This window comes from Sparus aurata, chromosome 13, assembly GCF_900880675.1.
Source record: "Sparus aurata chromosome 13, fSpaAur1.1, whole genome shotgun sequence".
Taxonomy (NCBI): Eukaryota; Metazoa; Chordata; class Actinopteri; order Spariformes; family Sparidae; genus Sparus; species Sparus aurata.
The window spans coordinates 26,289,986-26,308,238 of record NC_044199.1 but is presented as its reverse complement, the minus strand read 5'-3'; positions in this window follow the sequence as shown (position 1 = coordinate 26,308,238).

Sequence of the window (18,253 nt, the reverse complement as noted above, 5' to 3'; positions counted from 1 at the left end):
TATTTAAAGTGGAACCTGTGGTATTACTGTTGGAGCCACATTCACAAACAGCGTCAGCAACATTTCTACCGCTAGCAGCCGGCTACTGCTCGAAACAGAACAGAACCATAAGAATCCTGGTTTGACCTAGGAACTCAAAGGTTAAACAGCTGGTTGTAATAATAAATGGGTAGGTTTTTTTACTCACTGATCTGATATAAAGAATGCCAGTTCTCAACTGTCACACACTTCTTGTGTCCTGTCTTGTGTGCCGTTGATAAACGGAAACATATTTTAGCAGGGAAAAAAGATTTGGACTCAGGACAGTTCTTCCATCATTGCCTGGGGATAGTGACCAGGGAAAACAATGCCTCTTTTGACTTGCAGGATGGCACACTCCCTCCCCTTTGTGCCGTAACGCGACCTTAATTTTTGCTGGAAAAATGGAGGCCTGTGGGCTGAATAGCTTAATGAGAGCGAGGTTTGTAGGGAACCAATCCATACTGAATGGTAACTAGAAGCAAAACAAATCCTATGTTGCTAGTTTAAACAGGCTCATCATTGACTTTTTAATCAAAGAACCAGACAGGCCTATTTTCTCAAACATTTTTTCAGACTTCTAGTCTCAAAACCACCACCAATGACATTACAAACCAACAACCACCTCAAGCTTGGAAAGCTGTGCTTCTAGGTTCTTTACCGCAGAAAGCTCAGGCACCTCCATCATGTTTAGCTACAGGAACAAGAATCACATTGTTCTCACTGCCCTCCTCTTAACACGCTTGGCATTACTGGGAGCTTAAGTGCAGCCTGGAGACAATCAAAAGCTAATTTCTTCTGACTCAACTGCCTTAGAACTTCACATGCTGAACACCTACCCCTTTCCCCATGTTACCAGTAGATTGAAATGTGTTGTCTGATTAAGAAGGGCAGGATGTGTTTGCAGTTTCATCAGTCAGAGGGGAGGAGAGCTTGCGCTTCCTGGACATGATGTCAGGAAGCTGACAACTCCTCTGTGTAGCTGAGTTATTGCTTTGAGCGCTCTAGTGCAGGTGCAACATTTTTGGATTGCAGCAAACGGCTACAGGAGTGAGCATGATCAGAATAGCACGCAGACGATCAAACGTCTTGTCAGTGTCATTTCTGTATTTGGTCACTATGAGCCCTGTCAGATAGTCTGGTGATCCTAGTAATTTAACTATAGAAAAAAAATGATGACCTGGGTTTGTGTATTTCACACCTTTTCTATGAGTCATAAGAGACCAAGTTAACCAGTGCATTTAAAGTCTGTTCAGCAGCTCTTTGATTTGCTGAGACAGCCAAGCTATCAGGCGTGCTAACTAACCATTGCTTGGAGTTTGGTACGTTTCTTGTTAACTTATTCCATGACAGCAAAGCAAACAAGCTTGCTAACAAGTTTGCTAACAGCTAACAGCCAAAAGAACTTGTCCCAAGACAAGCTGGCAAGTTGCTAACAGAAGCATGAATGTACCCCACTGAGCCAGACTTACAAACTGGCTCACTAACAGTTTGTGAACTTGCCCCATGACATGACAGCCAAGCTTACAAGCTTGCCAACAGTTGCTTGTGAACTTATCCCATGTAAGCCAAGCTAACAAGCTGCTAACTGTTGCTTGTGAACTTCCTCAACTAAAGCCAAGCTGTAACAACCATGCTGTAGACCTAGCTTACTAATGTTAGGTCAGAAACTATTCTTTTCCTGTGAAGTTGTCCCATGACAGCAAAACAAAATTGCTAACAGATGTGAACTCACCCCAAGCCAAGCTATTAAGCTTGCAAGCAGTTTCTTGTGAACTAGTCCCATTACATCCATTGACATGCTTTCACTAACTATGAACTTTTCCAATTACAGCCAAGTTAACATGCTACGTAGTAAGCTAACTAACAGATAGCAAACAGCCATGCCAAAGAGTATTTTATTGCTTATGCACTTGTCCTATGACAGCAAAGCTAACACATTTGCTAACAACTGTAGTAGGCCAAGGTAAGAAGCTTGCTAAGGGTTGCTTGTGAACTTATAACAGCGAAGCTTACAAGCTTGCTAACTGGAACCTTCTTCAATAAGCCTCGCTATACCAAAGTCAGAAAGTCATTTTTTACCTCCTTTATTGAATAAATTATGTAAAAACTGATAATATGTTTTTCATCAACAGTCTATCCATCATTACTTCTTACCACAGAGCCAAGCTAGTTTTGTGCCCCCCTGCTCCTTTATGCAAAGCTAGGCTAACCACTCTTTAATTAACAAGACATGACATTGGTATCAGTCGTCTTGTTTCACTCCCAGAAAGAAGGCCAGTAATCGGATCTTTAAAAATTACAAACTGTTCATTTAGCAATAAAATTTAACTGAAATGGAGGCTGCTGCTTGTTCATATAAGTAATCAGTACTTTCCCTTCATCTTTTTCAATATCTAAGGTATAACCTTGTGTAAAAATTCATATGCAAATTTGTTTTTTGAACAATCTGTCACATACACACACACATACACCATCATCGACTGCTTTTATTTCACTTTATGCAGTCCTACTTTTAACTGCCTGTATCCTTGGCTCTGTGCTCGATTAAAGCTCATTCTCTGTCCTGAATGCTAATGTGTGCCATGCAGCCAGCTGCTCCCTGTTTTATTTAAAGCCCTTTTGTCAAGGTCCAAATTAAAATCTAGTGCATGAATTACATTTTCCAGTGTGGAAAAGTGTCTGCTGAGGTTGCCTCGGGAGGGTCTGATAAGATTCTGATTTTGAAATTTTAGAGTTAGCTTCATGCAGTCTTTATTGTCCCTCGGCCTCAAATATCAATATTGTGATGTTCCTCATTTTCAAGCGTTATACCTTAAGTCTTTTATATATTCTAATTATGGATTTGATGGGGGGGTGTCCATCAAATGTCAAATGTTAATTGATAGTTTCCAATTTAGGAGTCTACAGCCATTTTAGCACCTCTCTGAGGCTTTCAGCAAAATGCTAACGTCAGCATGCTAACATGATTCTAATTACGATTGCGGAATGCTGATTATGTTAAGCAGGTATTGTTCGCAATCCTAGATTAGCATGTTAGCTTCCGAAGGTTATTGGCTGAAGCAGATGAGAATGTGAATATTCCTTGGTCATAAACCAAAGTGGGCTATTGAACAAAACTGGAATTTGATGCTGATGCAAGAGAAATAGTCAAGACAACTGCCATACAATTCATCCTGAAGGAAAATCTACAAACAAATCCTGTCTTCAAAATCCCCTTTGCTACAGGAAACAATAACGACTTCTGAGCTAGCAACATACATGCTGAAAATGGCAAGTTACCCTAACATTAGCCTGACAAGCTAAACTCACACAACATGTGTCACCAAACATGGCCATCACCTTTTTTTTTTTTTAGTGTTAAAAAAGGTGAAAATAACATTTTGGCCACAATGACAGACCCCCTTTAATGATGTGATGTCACAACTGTACAGTAGGGGTGTTCCAACAAGGGTACCTCACGATTCGATTCGATTTCGATTATGGGAGCTTCGATTCTTCGACTCTTCGATTCTTCGATTATAGCGATTGTTGATTCAATTCAATTATTGGTGCCACGATTCTTTGATTATTGCGATTGCGATTGCTTTTTTCCATACAAGATTGATTTTGTCTTCATCTGTGGCTACATTTGTAAATAAGTAACCTATAAATTAACTCAGTTCCTCTAAAACTACACCCATTAAGTAAATAACAAGGTTTTTTGAATATTTGACTTGTATTTTTCAAAGACAAAATATTTTATTTTATGACTATGTAAACATTTGCACTTTTACCTACTTAACTTTGACCAGGGAAAGCTCCACTTGCAAGAGAGCCCCCTCTATTGGTGGAAAACACTGGAAACAGTCAAGCCCTGGATTTAATGAGTTCATTAATTCAAGTAAACAAGATATGTACTTCCATCAAATTTATTTAATGGAAAATGGAAAATTATTCAGTCTGGAATATGGATAGGATAACTTAAGAAAAAAGCTGCCATATTCCAAGGGAACAAATTGCATTCTTCTGAACGAAAGTGAATAATTCAACTGAACTCATGGATTAAAGCAAAAAAAAATATTTTGACTGATATGTTTTTTCGAGCTGTAGCCAAGTCAGACGAGTTCTCACGTGTTGACTAAACTCAAAAGCTAATTGGTAACGTAGCAGCGCGACGAGTGCTTGCTAGCTAAGCAGCTAAACTTTAGCGCCGCTCCGTGTTTAGATCCCGCCCTGTGTGGGTCACTACACTGTCACTGGTCAGGCACGCACACGCTGTTAACAATACCATTGGCTGTAGAGTGTGACAATCTGTCAATAAAGATCGGCCAACAGTTGTTCTCCTCCGATCTACATTGATCTCATAAGTCGCCTCTGTGAAGTTTGAATGACGGAAATCCGTCGTAGCGACGGAGAACTTGAATCCATGTGAACTTATTCAGTCTGGAGCTTCAGTACAGTGAGGTGAACACAACACAAACACAGTAGAGCAGAGTGGCACTCACATTCATTGGTGAGGGAGTTTGTAGCGCGGCTCCATGGTGCGCACCACCAACCGAAACTAATGTTACTGCTCCGTTTGTTGTGGTCCCACTCACTAAACAGTCCGGGCGGCGCGCGCTCTAAGGTTCCGATTACGTATTTTTTGTTCCAGCATCGGCAAAGCATCGGCGTTAATTAATCGATGCCAAATCGTCACGTGACGCATCGTGATGCATCGCCACATCGATGAATTGCACCCACCTCTACTGTACAGTCACTGCCCTCATCCACCCTAGGGACAATAGAATATATCATATTCATATTCATATCATGGCTATATAAAACACCAACAGAGTAGATCAGGAAACATACTGGGCAGGCCACGCTCAGGCCTATGAGGGCTGACCAAACAAAGCAGACTGTGCTTTTGCAGAGGGGGCCTTAAAGGGACAGGCACTTACACAAGAGCATTCAGACAGAGGGTGAATAAAGGTGCAGCGGTGAATGACACTTTGATAAAATAATTATGGTTCATGATTGTTAGTAATTACAGTATTAATGAGGTAATAGTACAAACTCAGGCAGGGTCCGCCAAAAGAAAACAGTATGAAATGTTGTTAGTTTGTTTCTTTAGTTTGTCTAGGCATTAAAAAAAATCAATCCATGAAGATCTTTCTCCTCTGACTAAAATTAAAACTACACAGTGCACCTTTAAATCATGTAAACATCCTCTCGAGTTGACACCCAAAATTAAGAAAAATCATCTTGAAAACTGGCACAAAATGGCACCCTTTTAATGTGACATCTCCTCTTTGACTGTATGGTGTGTAGTCTTAATAATCTAGTCTTCTGTAATAATTTATTTTCACTGTGTTTTGCTCACTGCAACTTTCTTGACCATCTTTTAGAAATGTCAAACATAAAAGTAAATCATTGCGCAATTCAGGTGAATCAAAATATTATTTGTCTTTGCTAGTACTGAACAGGTTTTTTCTAAAATAAGGTCCCATATCGGTGCACTGGAAGGGGAGGGACTTGGCCTCTCCATTGGTGTGGTCCCATAGACTATCATGGCTAAAAACTATTCAGCTGATTAGACCACCCCTCCCTGTTACACTGTAACCTTTTCCCTCCACCAGCTCATCCTCCCGTTGGAGTCAGAGGGAGCCTGTCCACCTGTGTGGATGGTTTCAACACAGCTTCTGGCAGGTGAAGAAGCCACAGCAGCGACTGCAGTCATGACATTGTTAGCGCCGCTGACTCAGCCATTGCTTCTCTCCTGCTTTGATGAAAGCCGTGTATGCTGGGCAGTGGGATTACAGTATTTTATGTGATGCCTCAGCATTAAAGCCCTCTGTACCTGGTTGTGGCTCTCCTGATAGTGCACTTCTTCTGCAGCTTCCAGGCGACTCTTAATGTGTTTTCTTAAGAGCCTGAAGGCGACTTCACCATGTCCCAGAAGACAAGGCTGTTGCACCAAAATGTACTGACAAAGGATTATCTGTGGGTGCTGTTGAGATATAATGCCCCTTCATGCACCTCCACATGAGACTCCTGATGATGCCCACAAAATGCTCTAAGAGCGCTCATTAATAATTTTCATAGCCGCCTCATTAAGGAGGATATATGCTTGTGTATCATGCCTCCAGCATAGGAGATGATGTATAGTTCAGCAGCAGCTTTCACCCACTGAGAGCAACATGACAACACAAAATAAATATGAATATGACAATTTTCCTCTGACTCTGTTTGTGTATTTCTTCACTCACTCGAGTCGGCCCGCTTGTCGACTGATTGAGGCATGTGAGATGATTTACAACGCTTGCAATTGGTCTTTTTGTTTGCCATCATAGCCTGGAAAAGTTGCACCATTTGAAACAGAAATGCGTCAGGACCTCTGCAGTGTTTATAAATCCCATCAGGTCCTCAGCTAACAGTATTCTTGTGAACAAAACATATAGGATACTGCTGTCCCCGAGTCACTGTCATGGCTGCTGACCAAAGGTTGCTGAATCATGAAACAGAAAAACAAAACATTAAGGCAATCCCTTTTCTTTTGGAGCCTTGAATGTTTTCATTTCCTTCTCCTCAGATGATTATTCATACTTTTACAGCTGCTCTGTTTTCACACATTAGTTCTGCTGTGTTGTTTGAACATACACAGACTCTCTTCTTGGATCGCTGCAGCGCCTCGCCGCAGACGTGAGAATTACACTCACGGTGCCGCTCAGGCAGATAATGCAACACAAATACAATCAGCCGCTGCCAATGAGCAAAAATTAGCATTTGCACATGCTAATTACTAATTATGATAAGGAGTGAAAAATTAACCGAGAGTGATGAGGAAGTGGGTCGTAACAATGATGACATTTGGATGGCGATAACGAGAGCGATCCATTGATCCCTGATGGCAATACTGATGAAGAAAGCAATGCTACTAGAAATGACTAGATTATTATAATGCCAATATGCAGCTCTATCCAGCATATTAGCTCATCCTCCACTCTGATGAGCATGTATGAGTGCAGTGGCGGGATTATGCAAATGGAAAATTGAAGAAGCTGGCGGTTTCCCTGGCAGTCGACTTCAAAGCTTCCAGGACTGGAGATGGAATTAGTGCTCTGCCTAATCCCAGTGGAGGAGGGCGGGAGGGGGAGCTGCACTTTATTAATGCACCAGCAAGTTTAATCAGAGACAGCGCTGGGTGGAAAAAAAGAAGAAAGTATAAAATGGTGACAGAATGAGAAAAAGGGGAGAAGTAAAGGAGGTGAAGAAGAGTGGGAGGGCGAGGAGAACAAGAGCCGCTGAGTGGTGGAGAGACAAACCGAGTGTGTTTGTGAATGAGGAGGGGAGGAGAAGTGAAACACAACGAGGATCAGAGAGAATTTTTATGGCAGAGCGGGAACTCTGAGATTTCTCACACAGATCCTCCTGCTGCCAGATCACCACACCTGAGACTCTTAACAGCCAGAGCAAAACATCAGGATGACAACAACACGTTAACCGTGAAGACCCCGCTGCACCCCGCAGCACCCCGCAGCGTCCGATCTGCATTTCACTATAGCACCCAGGAGCTCCTGCCATTTTAGAAAGCATTCCCACTGTAAACATGGGGAAAAAGTACTGAGCTTTGTATTGTGGATACATGAAGTCGTCATCAATTACTGGAACCGCATGTGCATCACAACACTGAGATCTGTAACTGTATCTGTATCTAATGAATGCTGATATAATGTAAAGTGAAAGAGATTCTGACCCATCGTGCGGCGTGGAGAGTGGCAAAGACATGATGCAACACACACTCAAACCAAAACCCCTTGACAGGTCGATCATCAGCAACTCCCAAAATGACAAACAGTCCCCAAATCAGCAAGACTGTTGGAGTACCAGTGACAGGCACACTGGACCTCCTTGGTACGCTTGCAGGAAATAAAATGTTCACAATTTGTTTAATCTGGATATAAATCATATATATTTAAAGCGCTTGAAGATTCAATTATCACTAAAGTGTCTGTTGTGCAAAACAACCAAACAAAACAAGCACACAAACCAGAATGGTCAAAGATGTCTTTTTGATATTTAAGGTGTTCTTTTTTCCACCTCAAAACCTGCCTGTAGTCTCTGTGAATTTATTCCCCCCCCCCCCCCCCCCCCCCCCCCCCCCCCAATTTTGTAATAAATAAATAATACTAGTAAAAGGAAGAAAAGGCAGCAAAACATCCTTTCATTTTTTGGTTGACAGTGGACCTTTTTGTGAAAGACTGGGATCGGATTTTCAGCGTCATTCCAATGAAAGTGACATTTACGCAGGTTCATGAATGCCTCGTGTCGGCACCTCTCTTCCGTGCTGCTAATGGACGGCAACAGTTGCTAACGTTTTCATTGGCCAAAACGATGAGGTAGTAAGTATTTTCAAGATTAAATCTGATATAGCAGCCAAATTTAACACTGCCACCATCATGCCAAACTGGTAGTCTGCATTTAACCCATCCACGCGGGTGGGGGGTCAACCCTCACACCCGGGGGACCCACTACAGATCTGGAAGTGACTGGAGAATCAGCCTAGAATGTGTATGTTGATGGTGGGGGAAACCGGAGTATGTAAAGGAGAATGTGCAAGCTCCACAGCATGATTTGAACCCAGGACCCAGGACCTGCTTGCTGTAAGGCAATGGTGCTAACCACTGTTCCAATTCAATTCAATTCAATTCAGACAACTTTATTTATCCCCACAGGGCAATTCAGTTTGCAGCCTCAGTCACATAGAAACAAGAAACAACAACAAAAACAAAGACACATACAGCATCCACTCTGTCAGTACTGCAGGTTGGCAGAGGCAACGGGAGCTAGCAGCATGTAACAATAGGAAATAAATAATGAATAAATATACACATTAAGGCTCTCAGGTATACAATGCCTGGCCTGTGTTCATTAGCTGTCAGCAGCATTTAAAAGCCTGATGGCTGAAGGAATAAATGAATTTGCAAATCTGTTTGTCTTCCTCGGGGGGGCAAGGTAACGCCGCCCTGACGGCATCAAACAGAATTCCTGACCGAGGATGTGGTCAGGATGACTAATGACCTTTCTGGCTTTCTGGATAACTTGTTTTTTCCAGATCGAGCTTAAAGTCCGTGTAAACCAAAATCAGCCATTTTCTTCTAAACACATTAAACGGGTCATAAATGTGTTTACTTAAAACATGTAAAAGCCATTCGGCCATGTAGAATTTAATTTTGGAGCTAGGCTCACAAACAGTTTTTCAACATTTCTGTGTTCAGGATTTAATGGGCGGGTCAGAAATCATGCAAATCATGGCCGCGTTACATAACGCGGCCATATGATTTGCATAAACCCCGCCCTGCTGCGGAAGTGGTATAAATATGTTCAAGGCATCGGCTTCAGCGGTTCTCCCACTCACTCTCCAGTTTCGGATTGCATTGCTTACAATAGTTTGCAGCTAGCTAACCAGCCAACCAGTCAGCTAACCAGCCATGTCTCCTCCACATCGCTCTGCATCTTTCCTGGATGCCACAGTGTGCAGGGTGACGGCGCTGTTAGCTTATTTAAGTTTCCTTCGGATGAAACCTAAGGAAACGGGGGAGTCCATTGACGCTGGTCAACTCCGTCCCCGGCTTGCATCCTCTCCTCCGCCAACGAGGAGATGTGACCGCTGCTGACCGCCGCTGACACTCTCCAGTCCTGCTGACGGCGGGTCCCACCGGCATAATGTGGCCGCGCCGCAGCCGGCCCTCCGTCCCGCTAACGGCGGGTCCCACCGGCGGTATGTGGAGGTAGTATCAGGGCCGCATTATTGGTGAGCCGTCCCAGTGTGAGCGGAGCGAGGGCGTGTCGGTCTGACAGTCTAACTGCACAGGTCCTTCACTCAACTAAATACAGAGAAATGTCCCACAAAGCAACGTTACATGACCGAACAAAAGTAACGTAGTAACTGTAACTGTCTTTAGCAACTTATATGAGGAAAACAAATACCACAACTGTATGTGGAGAAGTCTGTCCTCCTGTCCGTCCCCTCCCTGTCCTCCCGACTCTTCCTCACATTTCTGCTCACAAAACAGCGTCTGTCACGCTTGTCACAAGAGTGTTTAACTCACCGAGTGTTTGACGAAAATAAATCACCGCGACCGCCAGCCCTCCTGACCGAGACTACAGGAAACTGTCCCCCAGAAAACAGCCTCCGTCCCCGCGAGTGACAGAGTCAGACAGCGTCCTGTTTACTGATGGTGATTATGTATAATTATGTAATTTAGCGCGAAAAACTTAACTCCGTCACTTTCCAGGATGTTTAGTGGGTCAGGATCACAATCAATACACGTTATAACAGCATCTATATGATTATAAACTGTCCGCGGGATTAGATAGACAAGGGGAACACCTGGGGAACACCTGGGGAGACACCTACGTCATTAACATGACGTGTAGCCCCCGCCGCATGGGCGTGGTTCCAGCGCCTCTAACTGACACGCCCCCAGCGTTTCACAGCAGAAAGAAGTGCTTGTTTTTCCATGATTTAGAGACCTAATTTTATATACTTAACAATTTTTTTAATCTTTCAAATTTGGCTCAGTGGTCAATGATACATGTTTCTTTGGTGTGACAAACTCATAACACAATTTTTTTGCCGCTTTACACGGACTTTAAGTCTGTTAGCTGAATTCCAATGATCTTGGAACAGACTTTGATAATGCTGCTGAGACAGTTCTTCTCCCTCACAGATAAACCATAAAACCAACAAATAAAAGAAAATGTCAACAAGCTTTCAATAAAAGAATGATAGAAGTTACATAAAATGCTCTTAGAAACATTAAAAGAATTCAGCTTCCGCAGTAGATGGATACGTTGTTGGCCCCATTTAACAATAGACTCTGTGTTTTTGTCAAACTTGAGTCTGGAGTCAAACACTGTACCTAAATACTTGTATGTCTCCACATGTGCTGCCTCCTCCTGATTAATCATTGAATCATTCTATCTATTAAATGTCTGAAAATTGAGTTTCCCACAGCCCAAAATACTGTATTGAAATAGTTTCATTTTATTTAACACACTGTAAACTGTTTTACTAAGACAAACACTGAATCTTTACAGAGATGCTGAAATCAGAGAATGTGTGATGTTTTTGCGAGAAAAATTACTGAAATAATAAATTAATTTTGTCTCAGTGGACTTATAGTTGCAGATCTACTTTGGACACTCCATAAACTTTGCCTTTTGTCACAATGAATTTAACATTTGCAGTACCACAACATCCTACAAAATGAGTAGAACTGAAGCAAGGTGTGTGCGTGGCCAGAGGGCAGGATGACATTCAGCAACAGGTGAAAGAGGTGAAGGGAATTAGGAAAAAGTCTGTGAACATGAAGGTAACATGTCATCAAGGAAAGCAGAGCAGGAACAAAAGACTGTGGAACAGAATAGACAATCTGTCAGAGAACTAAACGGCAGGTACATATACAGTATATATACACACTGGATCTAATAGGCTCCAATGAGGCACAGGTGTGCCGGCAGGTGGAGCAGGCAGGTTCTCTCCCACAGAAAACCCTGCTCCTCAAAGCAGTCAATAGTCCCACCTTTAATTCTGTGACTTTGTGACATCAGGCTACATCATCATGTCAATCAGAGCAGAGTGGGTATTCAGGAGGGGCGGAGATTAAAGAGACAGGAGCTAAAACAGAGCGTGGGAATACAGTGCTGCAACACTGGACAGTATCAGGAACATGTGTAATGTGTGTAATGTGTTCTTTGAGCATTAAAATATTTTAAAAAATTCTACAAGAAACCCAAAATAAAACTATGAGTAAAATGAGCATAATATGTTTCCTTTAAAATCAAGATGTGGTCAAGATGCATGTTTTGTTCACTCAAAAGCATAAAACCCAAAAGAAGAGGAGAACATTTTCACACCTGAGAAGACTGAACCAGAAAATATTGATTTATATTTGTTACATTACATGAAAGATTCCTTAATAATCAAAATGTTTACAGCTGATTTTCTGTCATTAGACTCACTGATAAATCAGTTGAAGGTGCACTCAACAAACTAAATACTGAGATAATGAACACAATCTAATACTGTTTTACTTTGTTTATACTTGGCAGACCCTGCCACCTTTCTGTCTTCAAACAGTGTTTTGGGGACCTTATTTTCCTCTGAGAACAGCTTGTTTATTCATTTACGGAAAAAAATCAATATTTCTGAGTTTGTATTATTACCTCAATAATACTGTAAATATGAGAATTCTCCAAACCTTCGTAGTGCGCCTTTTTTAATTGTAGATGTAAACTGAAAATGACTTGTTGAAAATAAAAAAAATAGCTAATGTCAGAATAGTTTAGCTTTTACTCCATTTTACCCGGGAGCATGTCAGAACCAGCTGAGAAGGGGAAATATATCAGAGAAGGTGGATACGTCTCAGAGAATGAGCAGCTCACATGTATCTACTGTAATTCTAAAGTCCCAGCACGGCCTCCGACTCACAGATCAACCGATTCGGACTCATATATTGACGTATAAATCAGCCCGCTGTGCTGGTGACTCTTTGATATACACACAGTTTGATTCATGAATGTGCTGCCTCACACTGCTGTATAACATTATATCTGCATGAGAGCCCCGGAGTGCTTGGAACTGCTGCAGCCGCCTGTGCTTAATCAATAAGACTGTGTTGATGAATTTAACATAATTAGAGCTGCAAATATGAAATCTGTGGCGGCATTTCCCTGCTCCTGCTCTTTGGCATCAAATTGATTGCCTAGGAAAACAAGAAAATCGATTTTCTTGGAAAACAAGGCAGTTCTCTGCATTCTGAGGAGACTGTTAAATACAATCAGATTACCATTTTTTAACTGTGTGTGCATACGTGTCAGGTTTGATATCAATAAAATACAGCAGTGTTGTGTAAAACTGCTGGACTGCAGATTCATATGTCTGACAGTACACGGTGTATAATGTGGATTCTCTGTAGGTACAGCTGAGTGCTGCAGTCGACTGAAGGTGAAAGAATTAGATTAAGTTGCCCGCTAGCACCTTCACATGGTCGCTGTAAGGAACTGTTTAACTGCCTGGAACAATAACTGCAGTGACAGAGTGATAATCTCCCCACGGTGAAATTCCTTGAAGAAACATTCAGTCGGAGCGGTGACTTTGTTAATGGAATTTTGAGAGGGGAAATCCAGCTTTTGTCCTCAGCCCTTGCTGGTTTTGATGAATGAAAAGAGTCAAACGAAAGAGATAAGCCACTAAGTGATGTCATCAGTCTTTTTCTTCCACATTCAGACATTTTACACTTGTATTTGTATTATTTAAGACTTTGGCTACTTGTGGGTAGCAGGCACAGAGCAACGTCCTTACTAATTTGGAATTGCGTTCCTGTGGATATGACACGTGTACGTTTCCTTGCAGGGCAGAGCTGGATTCACAAGATCGGACCAATGAGTGTCCCATGAGGAACTGCTGCCGGCCACAGGCGTGGTTTAGGTTTGTTGCAATGTCCACATCCCCACCAGAAGAAGAAATATCCCGGACCACACACTCCTATTCACACTGCAATTGAACTCCTTGACATCAAAAGAACTCTGTTGTGAAGTACGCGGACGACGCCGCCGTAAGTGAGAGATGAGAGCTGATATCAGGAGGAAATCAACAGTCTTGCCAAGTGGTGCACAAAGAACAATCTACCGCTCAATGTCAGCAAAAGGAAAAAAGGAAAAAGGCAAAGACACACACCTCTGTCTACATCAGTGGAGCTGAGGTGGAGCAGGTGAACAGTTTAGTATCCTAGGAATTACCATCGCTGAGAGCCTATCTTGGTCAGCACATTTCACCACCCTGGCTTAAAAAGAACAGAAAAGGACATAAAGGCTCTACAGCAGGTGATTAAAACCGCCCAGAACATCATTGGTACCATCTACGGAGCATCAGTGACATCAGTGAGGTGAGATGTCTACACAGAGCTCAAGGGATGCTCAAAGACACCCACCCCAGCCACAGTCTGTTCACCCTTTTGAAAACAAAAAGAAAAAAGCTACAGAGGTTAGCATAGCTGATAGAGAGTTAATTGATTTTTAAACTAATAAACGATTGTTAAACCAAAACAATGAACTGAAAGATGTGAAATGACTCTGCAGTTCCTTCCAGCTTTACAGACATTTATAGCATGTTTTAGCACATTTTCTTCTTGCCTGCAACTTTACTGTTTTGGTTCAGTCTCACTGCACTCATAGCCTTGTTTCTGGCTACAACAGGCAGCTGTTTTTTTTAGCAGAAAAGCTCTAACAATCGACAAAATGGCAGACTGACAAAGGCAGCACTTAGCTTGCGATCATAGTCGAGCAGCTAAATAGCCAGATATTTTCCAAAAGGAGTTGGTGGAGACCAAAAACAGAGCTAAAAGAGAGTGAATATTGGGCTAACATTTTTCAGGTGGAAACAAGCGTTTGCCAGCAAGCTCACCAAATTAACTTGAGAGGTGGCGATATGTCAGTGTAGTTTCCACTGCCTGCTTTTGTCACCCCCAAGTGGCCAAAAAACCCTGTTATTGTCGCTTTTACATTCAAGTGCAGTTTGAATTTTTCTTCTCTAAGTTGCAGCATAAGCTATCGCTGATTTCTGCGAGAGGATACCCTCCCACACCCTTACAGGACCTGTATGTCTGTTTTTTTATGCTAAGTTTACCCAGCATGCATTTCATCTGATAGACTGCCTCCTCAGTGAAAGGTCAACAGAGAGCTGTGCAGAAGCTGAATAGGGGAAACAAGATGGCTGTGGTCTCTGAAGTGAAATGTCACCACGCGCACCGTACTGAAGTGACATCAGGCGAGTGTTATTGAGGCTCCGCCCATGCTAGATCCCCCTCGCCCCGACTGCCTCTTTAAATTATACTGAAGCTCATGTTTTAACCACACATAAAGCTTTCACATTATTTCAGGAATCACCTCGACTGTGTCAGCCCTAAGAGGACATGCCAACTTACGCTTCACATGTTTCAGCTCATCAACTTCAAAGTGTGCAGCGTGAAACATGCATGAGATAGGAAATCTATCACAGTCAGCGTTTTTTTTTTTTTTTTTTTTTTTTGAGTTCTGGAAGTTCTGAATTAGAAAGGTTTGGATAGTCTGATGAACAGCACAACCTTCAGGAGACTCTCCTTCTTAAGAATGATAAAGGCCTAATTTCACAGCCAAACAGGAGGAAGAAAAAGCTAGAACTGTACACACTCACAGAGCTCTGACTATAGCAGCCCTCTGCATCGCCGTGCTTTGAGGGCTAGATAAACAGAGTTATTGCTCTTTAGTGTTCTTAGATGTTTTCCCTGCGAACATGTTTTTTGTCTCGATTCAGTAAAACACAGTGTCTGCTGGCAGGAAGCTTAAGAAGTGCTGACTCAAGTGAGGATTGCCAACATTGACATTAATGTGTCGAGCTCTAACACTGCCCTGCAGTTTTGACTTAGCTCTCATTACCATGGAGTTTGTCTGGAGCTGATCCGCGCTAATCCGCTGCTTTGATGTGATGTGCATGTATCTCCACTCGCTTTATCATTAGACAGTGTAGCCTCCGCTCTCTCTCTCTCTCTCTCTGATTTAAGGCAACAAACTGGAGACACTTGGAGACACATCCCTCTGACAAATTGTCTGACGAGTGTGTTTGTGTTTTTGCACTTCTTTCCTTGTGAGGGCCATTTGAGTGTCTGAGATACAAGTCTCGACAAGGATGAATATTCATTATACTCCAGAGTCTGAAAGTGTTGGAATAAAAAATAAAATACACAGAGGATTTATCTGTTCGAATGAAAAACTCCAAGCATACGAATGAGACAGGGCGTGCCTCAAACACCAGTGTGGGGCGGTCATAAAATGCACTGTCACTCTAATCTATTTCATGCCCTGTTGCACAGTAAACTAAGCAAAGCAAAATGGAGGAGAGGGAGTCCTGTTAAACAGATAATCATGGCTCCGAACCATCTGAGAGGTATAGTGTGGAAACATTTAGGTACATTGCCACAGATGGAAAAACTGTCTGTAAACTTTAATAAATTCATCCGTCTGGGTGGTTTCAGACCCACACATGCAGTTTGAGTCGGGACAAGCTTATATACAGTCAGACTGAATGGAATGAGATCATTTAACGAAGAGGAAGTTGAACAGATAAATGGGAATCCATACTTAACAGTGATTTGTCTTCTTGTTCTTGTCCTTTCTTATCTACTGTATCATTTCGCTGCTGCAATGCGCCAAGAGTCTCAACAGGGATCACTAAATCTGTTCCTTAACCTCGTCATCTTGTTCTGGTATGTGAAACAAACATCTTCCAGACCTCAGCCAGTGATGAAACACACTATAATCAACCTCCCATCATCTCATTTGGAAACATTCACCACATTTCCCCTTTCTAATTTCACCTTTTTTACCATGTATCATTCTTTTTCTGCGCACTCCTCTTTCTATCACCTCTTTCAGTTCATATCAGCTCCGTCTCTCATGATGTGTGAGCGCACTGCCCTCTGCTGCTCAATGAAATTATATAACATATCAATCACAAATCTGAATTTACTGCGCATTATAAACCAACATAAGTGGGACCAACTAGAAATTTGGCAAATCTGATGTTTAAGGTGATGATAGCATGGCAGTCATTTAGTGGTCAATATAATGGTTTATTGCATATTCACCTATACATGTTCTCAAATGACACCGAACTGTCATTTTGCCTTCCAAACTAAACTTAATAGTCCAAAATTGCACTTATTTAACTGGCCAAATTTATTTTCATTGTAGCAAGTGGTCAAATGAAAAGTTCCCCTTTTAGCTCATTGTTTTGGTTTTATGACATACAGCTTTACAGTTCAGTTTCTTTAATCAGCCTTGTTTCCAGCTGTTTGTGCCCAAGAGGAGCTCTAATAACCAACTGTTCACTAGCTGCAACCGTGACTCAGGTGGTAGAGTGGGTTGGCTTATGTTCGGAGGGTTGGCGGTTCGATCCCCGCACGGCCAACTGCGTCATGGTCGTTATGTCCTTGGGCAAGACACTTCACCCGCCTTGCCTCGTGTGTAATGTGTATGACTGCTGTATGTTTGAGGTGGTGGTCGGAGGGGCCGTAGGCGCTAAATCCGTCAGTCTGCCCCAGGGCAGCTGTGGCTACTATTGTAGTTTACCACCAGTATGACTGTGTGTGAATGAATGTCAGTGACTTTGGGTCATTGAAAAGCGCTATATAAATATAATGATAATTAATTATGATGGCCTACCAGCATAATGTTGCTGGTATGCTGGTGACTAGCATCCAATTACCAGCATCCCATGCTGGTGCTGATATGCTGGTCACCAGCATATCAGCATCAACATACCAGCACCAGCATGGGATGCTGGTCACCAACACTAAAACACAACATATGCTGGTCTATGCTGGTTTTTCCAGCAGGGAGAGCAGGTTAGCTACTAGCTAACATGCAGAACAAAGTTGAGCATTTATCAGATAATTAGCTAGATATGTCTCTGGCAGAAACAAAAGCAAAAAGAAATGGTTACCACAAAGCTACTGTTGTTTGTTATCTGTTTAGTCTGTAGCTTAAGTACGTAGCCTAGCGGTTTGCTTACATGTTAGCTGCATCAACTGCCCTCAACTGGCAAAAAAAAAAACAATGTTTGCACCACTTGATTCATTTGTCATTATTCTACACATTACAGTAATTCGAACGACCAGATCAATGTAAGGCCAAAATTGCCTTTTTTTGTAGTTCTGTTTTGATTTCCACCAACTCCTGAGGGAGGTTCCAGGCTCTATATGGCTGTTAAAAGCTCCACACTGTTCACCAGATGAATGTGTCTGTCTTTGTTTGGTCCTGTGTACATATCATACGGTGAGTTTATCAGAGCTTTGTTTCCCTATAAAAGAAAAGCTGCCTGCTGATGAGGAAGGGGAAAGCAAAGTAAAAGAGTAAAGCTGCAGGCTGTAAAACAATGAAATGTCTCTCTGGGTTCATTACTACACGCCTCTTTGACTCCAGGCTACATAGAATCCTTTAATAGAGTTGTTAATACAAAAAATATTGATTTAGCTGCTCACCCATTATGACACTTGTTCTGGCTGTTACATTATTGAATGACAGCAAAAGACTTCTCAAAAGTGGTGGAATGTAGCAAGGTACATCTGTATATAAGTACAAAGTTGATGTACTTGTACTTTCCTCGAGTATTTACATTTTATGTTACTTTAATTCTACTTACAACATTTTAGACGGATGTATCTCGCTT